A 15,384-nucleotide genomic window follows, 5' to 3' on the forward strand; every position below is an offset into this window, starting at 1 on the left:
CTGCACTCGCTAGTTAAAGCTGAAGAAGCCCAGAATATTGGGTAAAGATATCAAGAGCAGAGAGAAAAAACTTCCAGAAGTTGCAGTTCTGGACTGGAGTGAAGTCCTGCAGATTCATCCACTCACTCTGCTCTTACTCTCTAGCTCCCTTGTTACCTTCCATTCTTGCCCCCAAGGCATCTCCAGAACCTCTCCCATGCTTTGGAACTCCCTACCTCAGTATATCCAGTTATATCCTGTCCACCTTTAGATGATCCCTGAAAAATAATTTATTCAGGGAAGCCTATCTTCCCCTCCACTTAAAAATAGTACATGGGCCACCTCCATCCAATCATTTGCCACAGCATTACCTTTTGCAGCACATCCACCTCCCTTTAAAATTGTAAGCTCCATGAGCAGGGACCTCCCAATCCTTCTGTAGTGAATTGTATCTCTCCCTTTATATTATAAGGCACTGTTTAAACTGATGGTGCTATACAAGTCCTGTATTTTGATGATGATGATGATAATAAAAAATAATAATAAATAATATAAAGATGCTTGGGACCCATATGTGTTTGCTTATGGTAGCCAGGCATCCTGGCAGTCTGGCGTGCACACACACACGCGCACACACACACACACTAATAAAAAATAAAAAATGTATAAACAGGTCTGTAAGGGAAACAAGGAAGGAAAAAAGAAAGGCACCTCTAAGTGCAATGTAAAACCGTTTAAAGAAACAATAAGAACACTTACACGATCATTCCTGAAGAGCAGGCACATGGGGACAGCACAGCGGTACATTCCATAGGCTCCCTGTTGGCTCCATTTCCCTAAAAGCCATCCAGCAGCTTTGGGAGATGGAAGGAGAGGTATGGAGCGTTGAGGAGGAAAGTCCCGACCAGAGATCGCGGTGGAACGCACGTCTCGCTCGTGGACCACAGGAACGTGGCGACATCACGGGAGCCTATGGAACGTACCCCCTGTGATGTCCCCATATGCCTGCTCTTCAAGAATGATCGTGTAAGTGTTCTCTTATTGTGTGTCATTTAAACGGTTTTACACTGCACTTAAGAGGCGCCTTTCGCTTGTCCTTCCATGTTTACCTTTGGAGCGTGCTTCTGCTCTTTGGAAGAGCAGCCCTAGGAACAGCTAAGAAACCGCTCACCCACCCAGGAGGCCAACATCGAGTATTGTAAGACAGATCTCTCCCACAGAAGCGCACTACGGTCCTCATACCTGTTAGTCTGTAAGGGATCACAGACAATGTAAAAAAGGGTATGCTCATACCTGTATGACATTCCTGTCATATCCTAAATTAGGATTCATCTTGGAGAGATGTTGAGACATTGGGATGATTTAAAAAGGATGTTAAAAATATTTAAAATGGTAATAAACCCAAAAACAAAAAGTGTAATATATAACCAATCCTTGAATGAGGTAGTTGCATTCATTTTTTTTTTCACCTGGTGATCTATAATGCGCATTCGCCTTCTTAGCAGGGGCTCCCTCCTTGCCTGTGTTTCCATCCGACTGTCATCTGATCGACGGATGGGGAATAGATCCCCCATCTGCCTGTTTTTGATGGACAGGATCAGATGCTGGCGGGTGTCAGTGGACTCATGTCCGCTAACATCTGCCACTCCATAGAGAACGATGGCTGGTCTGATCAGGTCCGCCTAAAAAAAACTGACAGGCGGACCTGGTTATACCGCCCATGTGAAACCAGCCTTAAGGTGTCTCCACCATGGATGGAGAAGCAACAGAAACATCCTTGGACAGTAATATTGTCAGTCTAGGGAGAGGGTAGTGTTATACTGTCAGATTAGATGGACTTGACTAACAAATTAAAGCTGAACTCCAGCTAACACGATTAGCAATTATAGCAACATTTTGTTCCTATGGAATACAGGCTTTACATAATTGAAAAAAGCCAAAAACTGTAAGCACTGACAAAAAAAAAAAAAAAAAGACACTCAGGTAAAGCAAAGCTTTCTGGTGCGAGTCGGATCCGCCATCCAGATACTTCACAGTCAAAAAGAAAATGACCGCACTCAGGAACTAAATGAAAATATCAAAAGTATTTAATTCCCCACCAAGGATAAATACAGACAGTACATCACAGGGACATGTGACAGGTTGACGCGTTTCACGATACTGGAGATCGCTTACTCATAACCACACCAAGTATCGTGAAACGCATCAACCTGTCGCATGTCCCTGTGATGTACTGTCTGCATTTATCCTTGGTGGGGAATTAAATACTTCGATATTTTCATTTAGTTCCTGAGTGCGGTCATTTTCTTTTTGACTGTGAAATAACTGTTAGCACCTATGTCAGCGGTAAATGGTTTGCATCAACCCTCTGCCACTATGTCTAGACAGCTTGGTATGGTAAAAGAAGTTTAAATACAACAGACTTTTGACTAGTATGGACTGGAGCTATAGGCTTATGGTGCTTGAGAGAATGGGATTTGGTCCTTCCCTTTTGCACTGAATAGATCCATTTTACCATAGTCCCCAAGAGTTTATTCATACTAGAAGATTTGATCTCAGCCCCATTTGCCAGCAAACGAGGCACTTGCTAGGGCTGTCCTGTCACCCACAATCGTCGCTCTTATGATGGAACCCCTAGCTGTGGCAATTTGAGAAAATCCTGATGTGAAAGGTCTTGTAAGAGAAAAGTAGCACTTCATGCAGATGACATGTTCTGGTTTCTTCAAGACCCTAACTTGTTTTTACAAACTACCTTGCTGAAAAAATTTCAGTTTATTCTGACCCAAGGGTAAACTAGATGAAATTGAAAAATAATCCAGACAGATTCAATCCCACCTCAAGCCCGGGATAGTGCTTTCCCTGCCTCTTCAGTGGGTAACACAGATTAGGAATCTGGGATTTTGGGTCTCCAACAAAACTGCATATTTTGAGGGAGATTTACTAAAACTGGTACACACAAAATCTGGTTTAGCAATGCATTGTAACCAGGGGCTTAACTACATGGGTTGCAATTGCAACCGAGCCCCATGGTCTTTGCGGGACAGTAATAAAGGGCCCCGCAACGAGAGTAAAAAAGGGCCCTAGGATCAGTGGGAAGAGCCCCAGTCTTGAAGGGAAGAGCCCTGGCCAGGATTCCGGGGGGCCATTCATGGTTTCTTGCACCGGGGCCCTGAAGGTTCTGTTTACGCCTCTGATTGTAACCAATCAGCTTCTAGGTTTTATGGTCAAAGATTAAAGTGGATGTAAACCCCATTCATGAAATTTGACCTGAGCACATATCTTTAATTTTTACTTATCTCTCTCCAAAGCTCTAAATCCTGTGTCTTTCTGCTCAATTCCTCTGTTCTGACAAACTCTCCAACACAGGAGATAAAAGCAGCAGGAAATATGCATCGAGGAGGGTGCATAGAGATAGATTAGCAGGGAGCTGGTCTATTCACAGCACAGCTATGTGGGTTTCTTCCTTCCTCTACCTATGTGGGGGGGCCAGGGGTGTGCCTTTCCTCCAATCAGCTCACACACAGTGTAGGCCAAGACACCCCACCCAGTGCTGGAACAAGAAGAAAAAATTCTAACATGATGGTCACGTTTAAACAGAGTAGAAAACTGAAAAACAAATAAAAAACTTAAAGTGCCGTTCCAGCCATTTGTGTGTTTATTAAAAGTCAGCAGCAACAAAAAGTGTAGCTGCTGACTTCTAATAAACACACACACTCACCTGTCCCATGGTCCAGCGAAGCGGCCACCCGAAGCCTTGGTTGTCTCCCTCTCCGTGGCGCCAGCATCACTAGTGTTGGCAACCGGCTGCGACAGCTTGCAGTTTCGCAGGCGGATGCACATCCTGTAGGGCCAGGCAATCTTTTGGGACCTGTGGCTGGTCCCAGAAGATTGCAGGGAGGGAGGGGGGAGAGGAGAACTTCCGCTCTGATCGCCTAGGAGGCCCGTGCAGAAGTGGGAGCAGGTACCTTTCAAAATTAGGTACCTGCTCCCCCCCCCCCCCCCCCACCAAAAAAAATTACATGCCAAATGTGGCATGTCAGGGGGTCAGGAGTCCTTAAAGCGGAAGTTGCACTTTTGGGTGGAACTCCGCTTTAAGTACGGTTTCATCTCTGTATCATCTGAGGCTGTTCACTTCACTGGGTGTATGTGAGTGTTTACATCCACTTTAATTAAATAAGCTGAAATTAGAAGCGGATTGGTTACTATGCACTGCTGAACCAGATTCTGTGGGCACCAGGTTTAGTAAATCTCCCACTTTGTCTCCTTGATTTTTTTCCTCTCTCTTAGGGCTAGCTAGTTTATTGTCCATGGTCCATACAATTATCTCTCATAGGCAAACTTATAATCAAAATGAAACTGCTTCCTCTCTTCTTATACATGCATAGGAATGCCCTAGTTTGGATCCACTTATCCCACTTTAAACAACTAAATGCTCACAAGTCTTCTTTTTTGTGGAAGAACAGGCTTCCCAGACTTATGCCCCGTACACACGTGCAGATTATCTGAAGACTTTTGTCTGCAGACTTACCAAAACCATATAATATGAGGTCAAACCTAAACACTTTCAATTTGTATGCAATCCGGCAGGCCCTTGCACTACATAGAAAAGGTAAATCTGAAGATAAAAGTCTTCAGATAATCTGCACGTGTGTACAGGGCATAAGTTTAACTATCTTGAAACAACCACTCTCTTTAGGTGGACTGGCCCTTCCAAACTTTGAGTGGTGGAGATTTACTAAAACTATAGAACGCAAACTGGCGAAGAACTGCATAGAAAACAATTATCTTCCAGGTTATATGGTCAAAGCTTGGCTACCATGCACAGCTGCACCAGACACCAGATTGAGTGCTTCAGTTTTAGTAAATCTTCCCCTGTGTTTTTTAGTAAAACAGATCTCACATGCCCATAATTGGCATACGTGTGATTGAAATAATGCAGCAGTTGCCATAGAAGCTGCTACCCTGAGGTTGCATAAGTGGCTGCAATCTGTAATGTTCCGGTACCTATGGTACCCTTGTTCCCATATTTCTCCTCTCTTTGCGTCCCATCTTGTATAACAAAGGATGCATACACCTTTAAGACCGGATGACATCACTGCCGAGCGCCGATATGAGCGGCTATTTCAATCGCTGGTTTGCTCTCACTCATCGCTCGTTCAAACCCACATGTTCATCGCACCTACGCCTGAGAAGTCGGAGCTGCTGACATACCTTCCTTGCTGAACTAAAGCCGGAAACCTCGCTGGTGATCCTTATCTCGCTACGGGATCACCCCTCTCCAATGGACACTGTTATTCCTAACCTATCTAAGTGATAAGTACCCCGCAGGGGATTCTTACTAACCAATCTCCTACTGTCATCTACTGCAATTACCAAGACTATCTGTATCTATCTATTCACTATCATCTGCATAAGACTGTTAACTCTTGGGACTACCTTGAACTATCCTTGCACTAGGTTACTCTGTCTAAAGTATACTCCATCTGTGTCCTCTTACCATCTGCACTATACTTGACATCAGAACCCATCTGCTTACCATCACCTGCAACTCTCCTATACTACTTCTAGTGCTCACCATACAATAGCCTGTCTCTCATCTATATATCCTCATATATTCTATCCCTCCATTAAACATCTATTAATATATATATATATATATATATATATATATATATATATATATATATATAGTATATAACAGGCTGTACACGGTGATGAAGTCCTGAGAGTTGGATATGTTGTTCAACAGATTCTCTACAAGGCTACTGAGTGTAATAATTCTGCAGCTGTAAATCCATCCACAAACAAAAACGCATGAACGTTACACAATCCCTGTTCTATCAGGGGAAGCCAGGCTCTAGGAGTCTATACTCTCATACTCGTACCAGGAAAGCCATGATTGAGGCATGGAATAGGACTAGAGTTCTTCATACTGTATCCACCAACCAGTCAGTGGTCACCTTATACTCCTTTGTGGAGGAACCCCAATCTTCCACATCTGTTCTACCTCCTAGAGCCAGTTATCTGGGCGTAAAAGGGCATTAGGACTTATTTGACGCAATAAATTGTTAGTTTTCTGTACTACAAAGCCAGTACTCTCAACAATTGGTATTTTTTCATTTTCCGCAGCTTCATCATACTTTTAATTCCCAATTTGATCCCAATGCTATTACCCTGTTTTGAGGCAAGATTCCCTCTTGAGATCAGAGTTCCTATTCTAAGGCATACTCAAAACATTTACAAGGCCTTCGACCACCTTGCCCACCCAGCACTGCTTAAAGTGGTTGCAAAGTCAGAAGGTTTTTTGTATGTGGCGTTTGCACACTACTCTGCTCTCTGCTGCATGGATGTGCCGATAGTGGCACTAAAAAATGTGAGTGTACAATCCCTTGATTTTTAGTATGTCTAATAAATGTATAAAATGATATTGCGCAATTATATGTTTTTGATTTTCTTGGGAAAAGGAAAAACTATCCTGACTGGGGGATAAGTGTACAACAATCCATCGTGAACCCAGGGAGGCCACCTATCCACTTACATCCAAGGAGCCTTTTTGCAAAATATAGAGCAAGCTGGGTCCTGGAGGCCCTCTGATTTCTGGCGAGATACCCTCATACTAATAGGTGAAGGAACATTTCAAGCACAAGCACTTTTCCTAAAAAAGATCTACTCAGCACTTTATGTCACTTTTTGTGGTGGAATTTTTGCACTGAAAAAAACTTTTGTTGCACTTTATGAATTAATGGTATTAATTAATACTTAAAGTGCAGTTCCAGGTCCCAAAATTTAGATTAAAATACCACCTGGACAGTCAGGGCTAGTACATTCCACAATGGATAGCCTCTGAACTGTCCCGGGTCGCACTTACCTGTAAGAAGAAATACTTACCTTGAAAAGTTCTAATCCAGCGCTGCCATCTCAGGTGTGGGCAGCTGAAGCCAGCGCGTCCTCTTCGTGACGTCGGAGTCCCACAATGCACTGCACTGGCCCCGCTCGTCACTTCCTGTAAAAGCGCGGCATCCCTGCACAGCTTCTGGGCATGCCCAGAAGCTGTTTAGCAGGGAATGGCACACCTGCACCGGAAGTGACGAGCGATGACGTTCAGCTCCCAGGAGTCATCACAAACCGGAAGTGATGGCGCGAGCCGCGGAGGGAGGAAGTGGAAGGAAGGTGAGTATATTTTCTTCAATATCAAGGTAAGTGACCAAAAAAAAATTGGGAGCATCCACTTCTTTTTCAGGTAGCCCTCAGCAAGCGGATGGCCCAAATTCGATTTTGAGGCCGCAACTCCGCTTTAATGTAAAATGTATATTCTTATGAAATTTTGTGCACTGGATGAACTTTCTTCACCTTATGAATTATTGGAATTTATTAATTATTAACGATTTATTCACTACTCCATTTATTAGTATATATTTATTTAGCACTAAGCGCTTTTGGATTCGGCGTCTCAAAAACATTTTTACTTCATACTACTACTTTTATTTTTAGGCGCTGTTGGTGCCAACGCTTTGTATCCCTTTAGTACTACATGTAGAATTTGGAATTAAATTCAAAACCACACACAGCAGACTCACTGGTTGGATCATCAGGTGGAAATAAAGGAAGAAAACCCTAGAGAGAAAAAAGAAAAGTAATGCAGCCACCATATCTAAAATCTTATAAGCTGAAATGTTACTTTTTTGATTTTTTTGTCTATTACCACTTTAAATTCTAAGCTGTATGTATGAAGCATCCCAAGATCCACAAGGACAGAATCGATAATAAATCCTTTTTTTTTTTTTTTTTCACTGGCTGCATGTGATCTGACTCAGAGACACCAATTTTATCCTTCTAACCATAACTGCAACTCCCACAGTTAGTCACAGTTCATTGCAACTTTCTGTATCCGTATTTCTTGCTTTGGTTCCAGTTGAAGGTAAGTTAGAGAAATGATTGTATATCCATAGGGCACATTTCTTTCTTACTGGAAAGAAACAAAAAAGTGGGTTTCACAGAAACAGAGCAGGAGAGACATTAAAGTGATACTAAAGTCTATTTTTTTTTTTTTCACAGCCAATGAGGAGGGAGAGATCTGAACAGCCGAGACTCTCGTGCAACATTGCTGGATCAAGATGGGGCTTAGATAAGTAATAGGGGGCTCCCGCACACTGAAGGTTTTTTATCCTATTGCATTAAGATTAAAAAAAAAAAACCTTCTGTACTTTAGAACCACATTAATGTATCACATTTTACCCACTGATCAATGGCTGAGTTATTCTGTTTGAGTTATTCTGTTTCAGTTTCCTTTTCGGTCTCATGCTCTTGGAATTTTTGGGAGTCTTTCCTTACTGCCTACTTCAAAAGATTGACTAATAAACTTAAATACATACATATCCTTTTTAACCAATGTATATTGTAACTATGTATGTATGCATGTATGTATCCGCAACCAGCCCGACCCATCACATCCTGCCTTGTGTACTACAGTGGATCTCCTCACCTCCTGGAACATTGGACTTGGTTTCCTCACCGAAAACATGCCGTTTGCTGTCACAAGCGGTTCTTCGGGTAGCTAGATTCCACCCAATGTAGCATGGCTGCAGATAAGCTCTTTGATTTTATATTTCTGTGAGTTTGCATTTGGTTTTTTATTTGTAATAAACCCATTAATGCTGCACTTAGCTGGCGCCCCTTGTGTTCCTCTTATATCTGCTATGTGCATGCCACTTATAAGGGTGAATTAAAAAATAAAATTACATGGAGGAATAGGTTATAACAGAAACTAACGCAGTAACTGTCAAACTATATGGAGTTACTTCTACTACAGAAAGAGGAATGAGACTGAGCTAGAGCAGACATGAAGCGGTTTCTGCTGGAGATACATAAACTGTCAGTTGGTTCACGCTACAAATTCCCAGCCCAAAATGATCGATCACTTATCAGTATAGCTGAACTGACCCATTAACATCCTAATACAAACAAAATGTAGAGGCAAACTTACAAAATTGATAAGGACCGTGGTGAATGTTAAAAGAATGATCAGTAAAATGGGTTATGTTGCCCTTTAAGTGCTCTCGGCACTGTGTAGGAAGTAAAACATTTATAATGTAAACAAACAAGGAGGGCCAGATGCAACATCCCATTGTCTGTGAGACTGCAATACTCCAGGAAACCGTGCCAACAGTCTGGCAGGATGAAACGCCCATAACCTTCAGAACTATACAAGGTTGTACATGGGCTATTCATAATAGCAATCTACAAAAAGGCAAAAGATAACATGTACTAACCCAAAGAAACCAATCAGAGAATACCAATATAAAAAGGACTGGCTTCCATGGGCTGTCCTTTATATACATCATTAAAGTGGAGTTCCACCCATTTTCTTAACTTTAGATGTATGTAATCCCCTTTAAAACAACTTTTACCAATGGAAACTTTTTTTTTTTTTTTTGCTAGTAAATACCTTAATTTCTGCTTTATTCCTCCTCTCCTCACTTCCGGGTCCGATCGGCGATGACGTCATTCGGCGATTCGCAGTGTGTGCTGTTATGTATTCCATTCCAGAAATCTCGCAGTATTACCCAGGAGCTGAGCTGTACTGCCTGCCCCGCCTCCCCATATGGAAGAAAAATGTATTTCCAATATATTTAGGGAAAAAATATTTTGAAATATATTGAATATGGCCAAAATTGTAGCATTTCAAATATATTTCCAATATATTTGGACTAAAAATTGTAGAAATATATTGAATATGGCCACAATTGTAGCATTTCAAATATATTTCCAATATATTTGGGAAAAATTAAAAATGTTTTTTTTAAATATATTTTTAATATATATTTCTTCCATGTGGGTCCTCTCAGTGAGTTGTACTGTATGCATTGTATTCAGGCCGTTCTCTGCCCCGCCTCCTCTCAGTGAGTTGTACTGTATGCATTGTATTCAGGCCGTTCTCTGCCCCACCTCCTCTCAGTGAGTTGTACTGTATGCATTGTATTCAGGCCGTTCTCTGCCCCGCCTCCTCTCAAGTGAGTTGTACTGTATGCATTGTATTCAGGCCGTTCTCTGCCCCACCTCCTCTCAGTGAGTTGTACTGTATGCATTGTATTCAGGACGTGCTCTGCCCCGCCTCCACCCCGCCTCCTCTCAGTGAGGATATAATGCTTTCAGTCCTCGCTCACTGAGAGGAGGCGGGGCAGAGCACGTCCTGAATACAATGCATACAGTACAACTCACTGAGAGGAGGCGGGGCGGAGGCAGGGCAGAGAACGGCCTGAATACAATGCATACAGTACAACTCACTGAGAGGAGGCGGGGCGGAGGCGGGGCAGGCACGGCTCAGTACAGCTCAGCTCCTGCGAGATTTCAGGAATGGAATACATCCCAGCACACACTGCGAATCGCCGAATGACGTCATCGCCGATCGGACCCGGAAGTGAGGAGAGGAGGAATAAACCAGAAATTAAGGTATTTACTAGCAAAAAAAAAAAAAAGTTTCCATTGGTAAAAGTTGTTTTAAAGGGGATTACATACATCTATGTAATCCAATTTATTAAAAAATGGGTGGAACTCCGCTTTAAGTGATCTTTTTTGTTGTGTACTGAACAGGAGTAATTGCCAGAGAAAAGTAGCCAAGAAAATAAATTGATTGCCTATAAAAGATCCCCCATACCTAAAAAACCTATCCAATACAACATATCACTAGCCCATACTGTGCCACTAAGCAAATTGTCTTTCTAGTCAATAAGTACTTCATCCCACCCTCCACACTTCTCTACAATTTTTTTTTTTTTTTGGAAAAACAAAATTGAGTAATGTCCATGATATTTTATTTTTTTCCCCACCAACATCCATTAACGTCCATTCCGGGACAAGCTTGGAAAGGAGCATTAAAGTTTCAAAGGTAGGCTGTCAGTAGCGTGGCCTTGACGCGTTTCTGCAAATATGCTTTTATCAAAGGTAATGCCAGGTAAAAGCAAAAGGTAACTGGCATTACCTTTTGATAAAAGCATATTCGCAGAAACGCGTCAAGGCCACGCTACTGACAGCCTACCTTTGAACCTTTCATGCTCCTTTCCATGAGATGTTTGTAAGTGCAATTTTATTTATTTGCTGAATAACATTTTTTAGCAGTATTACACTATATGTTGTCCCTTCTTTCTGGTTCCATCTGCTATTGCTTGGCTGATTGGGAGGCTTTGGTGTGACGTTTTATCTGCTAAAAATCTTCACTTGGACATCCGTTGTTTGCTGAGTATTCCGGATCTCCCATCTACAATATATCTAGCTGTTTTGACCCAGGTGCTATACGGCACTCTGAGTCCTACCGTCCCGGTGAGCATAATACATCTCCATTTCAGTTGGTGTTGGGATCCATTGAGCACTTGATCACCACCATGTTGGACAGTCATGTCACCTATACACTTGGGATTGTTGATTTTATTTTTATCCGAACACATTTGGACTGTATTATTTGGACTTATCAGCAGTGTTAATTTCGTCGACTAAAATACGACTAAAACTAAATTGAAATGTGCTGCCAAAATTAACACTGGTGCATGCTCAAAGCTTAATACCATAAATAATAACATATTAGATTTTTCACTCCAGGACCAGCAGTAGTATATAATGAGTTTGGAAATTGTAGAGAAATGCTTAACCACTTCAATACCCGGCACTTTCCTCCCTTCCTGCCCAGGCCAATTTTCCCCTTTTAGCGCTGTTGCATTTTGAATTACAATTGCGCGGTCATGCAACACTGTACCTACACCAAATTTATGTCATTTTCCCCCCACAAATAGAGCTTTCTTTTGGTGGTATTTGATCACCTGTGGGTTTTTTCCTTTTTGCTAAACAAATAAAAAAATACCGAAAAGTTTGAAAAAAAAAAAAAAGTTTTTTTGTTTATGTTATACAATTTTGTAAATAAATACGTTTTTTCCTGCACTGATGAGACTGCACTGACAGGCACTGATGAGGAGGCACTGATAGGTAGCACAGATATGCAGCATTGGTGGGCACTGATAGGCGGCACTGACGGGCACTGATAGGCGGCACTGATGGGCGGCACTGGTGGGCAATAATGGGCACTGGTGGGCGACACTAAAAGATGGCAATGATGGGCACTTGTGGGCAGCACTGATAGGGAGGGCACTGGTGGGCAGCACTGATGGGGAGGGCAATGGGGGGCTCCCTGAGCCCTGATTGCCATCCCTGGTGGCCATAGTGGGCATCCCTGGGGTCATAGGCGGGCATCCCTGGTGGTTCTAGTGGCACCCCCCCCCCCCGAGGGTCTGCACTGGTAATCAATGATCTGATTACCAGTGCCCCCCCCCCCCCCCGCGTCAGGGGAGCCGCCGATCAGCGCTCCTTTACTCGTGCCTGTCAGGCACGAACTAAGGAAAGCCGATCAACGGCTCTTCCTGTTTACTATGTGACCAGCCGTGATTGGACACGGCTGATCACATGGTAAAGAGCTACGTCAGTAGTCTCTTTACCGAGATTAGAGATGCAGGGTGTCAGACTGACACCTCGCATCACCGATCGCCACTCTGCGCGCCCCCGGGGGGCGCCCAGAGCTGTATTATCCTGCCGCCATCATATGACATCCGGTCAGGATAATACAACCACATTCCCGCCGTCAATTGCCTATAGGGCGGGCGGGAAGTGGTTAAATGCATTACAAATTACAATTGAACTACACCCATTCGATTATAGATGACTAAAATGTACTGGAGTGTTGAGTCGACTAAAATGTACTGGAGTTTTGAGTCGACTAAAATGTACTGGAGTTTTGAGTCGACTAAAATGTACTGGAGTTTTGAGTCGACTAAATACGACTAAAACTAAAACACTTGCAGAAGACTAAAATGGGACTAAAACTAAAATGCCATTTTAGTCCTAAGACTAAGACTAAAACTAAATTGAAATTTGCTGCCAAAATTAACACTGGTTATCAGGATTGTTCACATTATTTGGATTATTCACTTTTCACGTGTTTTTCCTTTTTTGATTTATATTATATGTTCACTAGCGCTGCACTTTTGAGAATTTTTATGGATCACAATTTTTTGTCAGTTGTTTAGTGTAGCAGCTCATTCTTTATCGTTAGCGCAATATTTTTTCTCTCTTTATATTTTGGAAGCCTTATTATAGGCTTACCTATTAGCACACATTATGCCTTTGACTTTACTTCCTCTGTAAAAAAATGAACGTACAATATTATGGTGTTTCCCAAACAAAAAATCCCCTTCACGGATTGTTTTCGGCCAGAGCCCTCGTTCACACTCAGGGTGGATTTGAAATCGTGCGAGTTTAGCTGAACCTGCACAGTGCGACTTTGGGGGCGATTTGACAGACATTTGTGTGGGTTCATGCTCAGATGTCCATTGAAATCTTTCCCGAAGTTCCTAAAAGTAGTGCAGAAACGACTCTTGGGAATCAGTGCATCGCCGCAAAGTTGGTGGTGCTGTTGCAGGCAATAGGCTTCAATTTGGCATGCGATTTGACATGTCAAATTGCCCCAAGATGTGAACGGGGGCAGAGTGACATGACAAACGGAAGCAGCAGGACAGAAATTCTGTCTGTGAAGGTGAACACACAGTGGATATAAAAAGTCAACACACCCATGTTAAAAGATCAGGTTTCTGTGATGTAAGAAAAACTGAGACAAAGATAAATCATTTCAGAACTTTTTCCACTGATAATGTGACCTATAAAAACTGTACAACTCAACAACAAACTGAAACCTTTTAAAGGGGGGGGGGGGGGGGGGAGGTAGTAAAAATAAAAAACTAAAATAATGTGGTTGCATAAGTGTGCACACCCTCTTAAAACTGGGGATGTAGCTGTGTTCAGGATTAAGCAACCACATTCAAATTCATGTTAAATAGGGGTCAGTACACAACTTCCATCATTTAAAGTGCCTCTTATTAACCCCAAATAAAGTTCAGCTGTTCTAGTAGGTCTTTCCTGACCTTTTCTTAGTCGCATCCTACAGCAAAAGCCATGGTCTGCAGACAGCTTCCAAAGCATCAGAGGGATCTCATTGTTTAAAAGTTTCAGTCAGGAGAAGGGTACAAGAGAATTTCCAAGGCATTAGATATACCTTGGAACAAAGTGAAGACAGTCATCATCAAGTGGAGAAAATACGGCACAACAGTGACATTACCAAGAACTGGACGTCCCTCCAAAAATGATGAAAAGACGAGAATAAAACTGGTCAGGGAGGGTGCCAAGAGGCCTACAGCAACATTAAAGAAGCTGCAGGAATATCTGGCAAGTACCGGCTATGTGGTACATGTGACAACAATCTCCCGTATTCTTCATATGTCTGGGCTATGGGGTAGAGTGGCGACATGGAAGCCTTTTCTTTTACGAAGTAAAACATCCAAGCCCGTCTAAATCTTGCAAAAACACATCTGAAGTCCCAAAAGCATGTGGGAAAATGTATTATGGTCTGATGAAACCAAGGTTGAACTTTTTGGCCATAATTCCAAAAGAAATGTTTGACACAAAAACAACATTGCACATCACCAAAAGAACACCATACCCACAGTGAAGCATGGTGGTGGCAGCATAATGCTTTGGGGCTGTTATTCTTATGCTGGAACAGGGGCCTTAGTCGAGGTAGAGTGAATTATGAACAGTTCCAAATACCAGTCAATATTGGCACAAAACCTTCCGGCTTCTGCTACAAAGCTGAACATGATGAGGAACTTCATCTTTCAGCATTACAATGACCCAGAGCATACATCCAGATCAATAAAGGAATGGCTTCAACAGAAAAAAAAGTTTGGAATGGCCCAGACCTGAATTCGATTGAAAGTCTGTGGGGTGATTTTAAGAGGGCTGTGCACAGGAGATGCAATCTGACAGATTTGGAGTTTTTGCACAGAATAGTGGGCAAATATTGCCAAGTCAAGATGTGCCATGCTGATAGATTCATACCCAAAAAGAATCAGCGCTGTAATAAAATCAAAGGTGCTTCAACAAAGTATTAAAGGGTGTGCACACTTATGCAACCATATTTTAGTTTTTCTTTTACCTCTCTCCATTGAGTTGTACAGGTTATAAGTCACATTAAAGGTGGAAAAAGTTCTGAAATTATTAATCTTTATCTCATTTTTTTTCTTACATCACAGAAACCTGACATTTTAAGTCCCCGTTCACACTGGGGCGACCTGTGAGGCGACCTGGTCGCCTCACAGGTCGCCTTCCATAGGGAAGCTGCGAACCCGTTGTAATAGGAGCGACACAAGTCGCTCCAACTTAGAAAAAGGGTCCGGAGCTTCTTTGGGGCGACCCGGAGCGACCGTCATAGACTTCAATGTTATGAAGTCCATGCTGACCTCGGAGGTCACCCCGGGAAGTAGCGTCGCTGCTATGTGAACGGGGCCTAACAGGGGTGTTTAGACTTTTTAT

At 42.5% G+C, this 15,384-nt stretch overlaps 1 protein-coding gene across 1 annotated transcript in view; it reads right to left on the reverse strand.

The window, feature by feature from the left end:
* Positions 1-15,384, reverse strand: part of UBR1 (ubiquitin protein ligase E3 component n-recognin 1) — a 234,394-nt gene that overhangs the window by 218,070 nt on the left and 940 nt on the right. The window lies entirely within an intron of this gene.

The sequence above is a fragment of the Pelophylax lessonae genome, assembly GCF_965119305.1.
Source record: "Pelophylax lessonae genome assembly, chromosome: 13".
Classification (NCBI taxonomy): domain Eukaryota; kingdom Metazoa; phylum Chordata; class Amphibia; order Anura; family Ranidae; genus Pelophylax; species Pelophylax lessonae.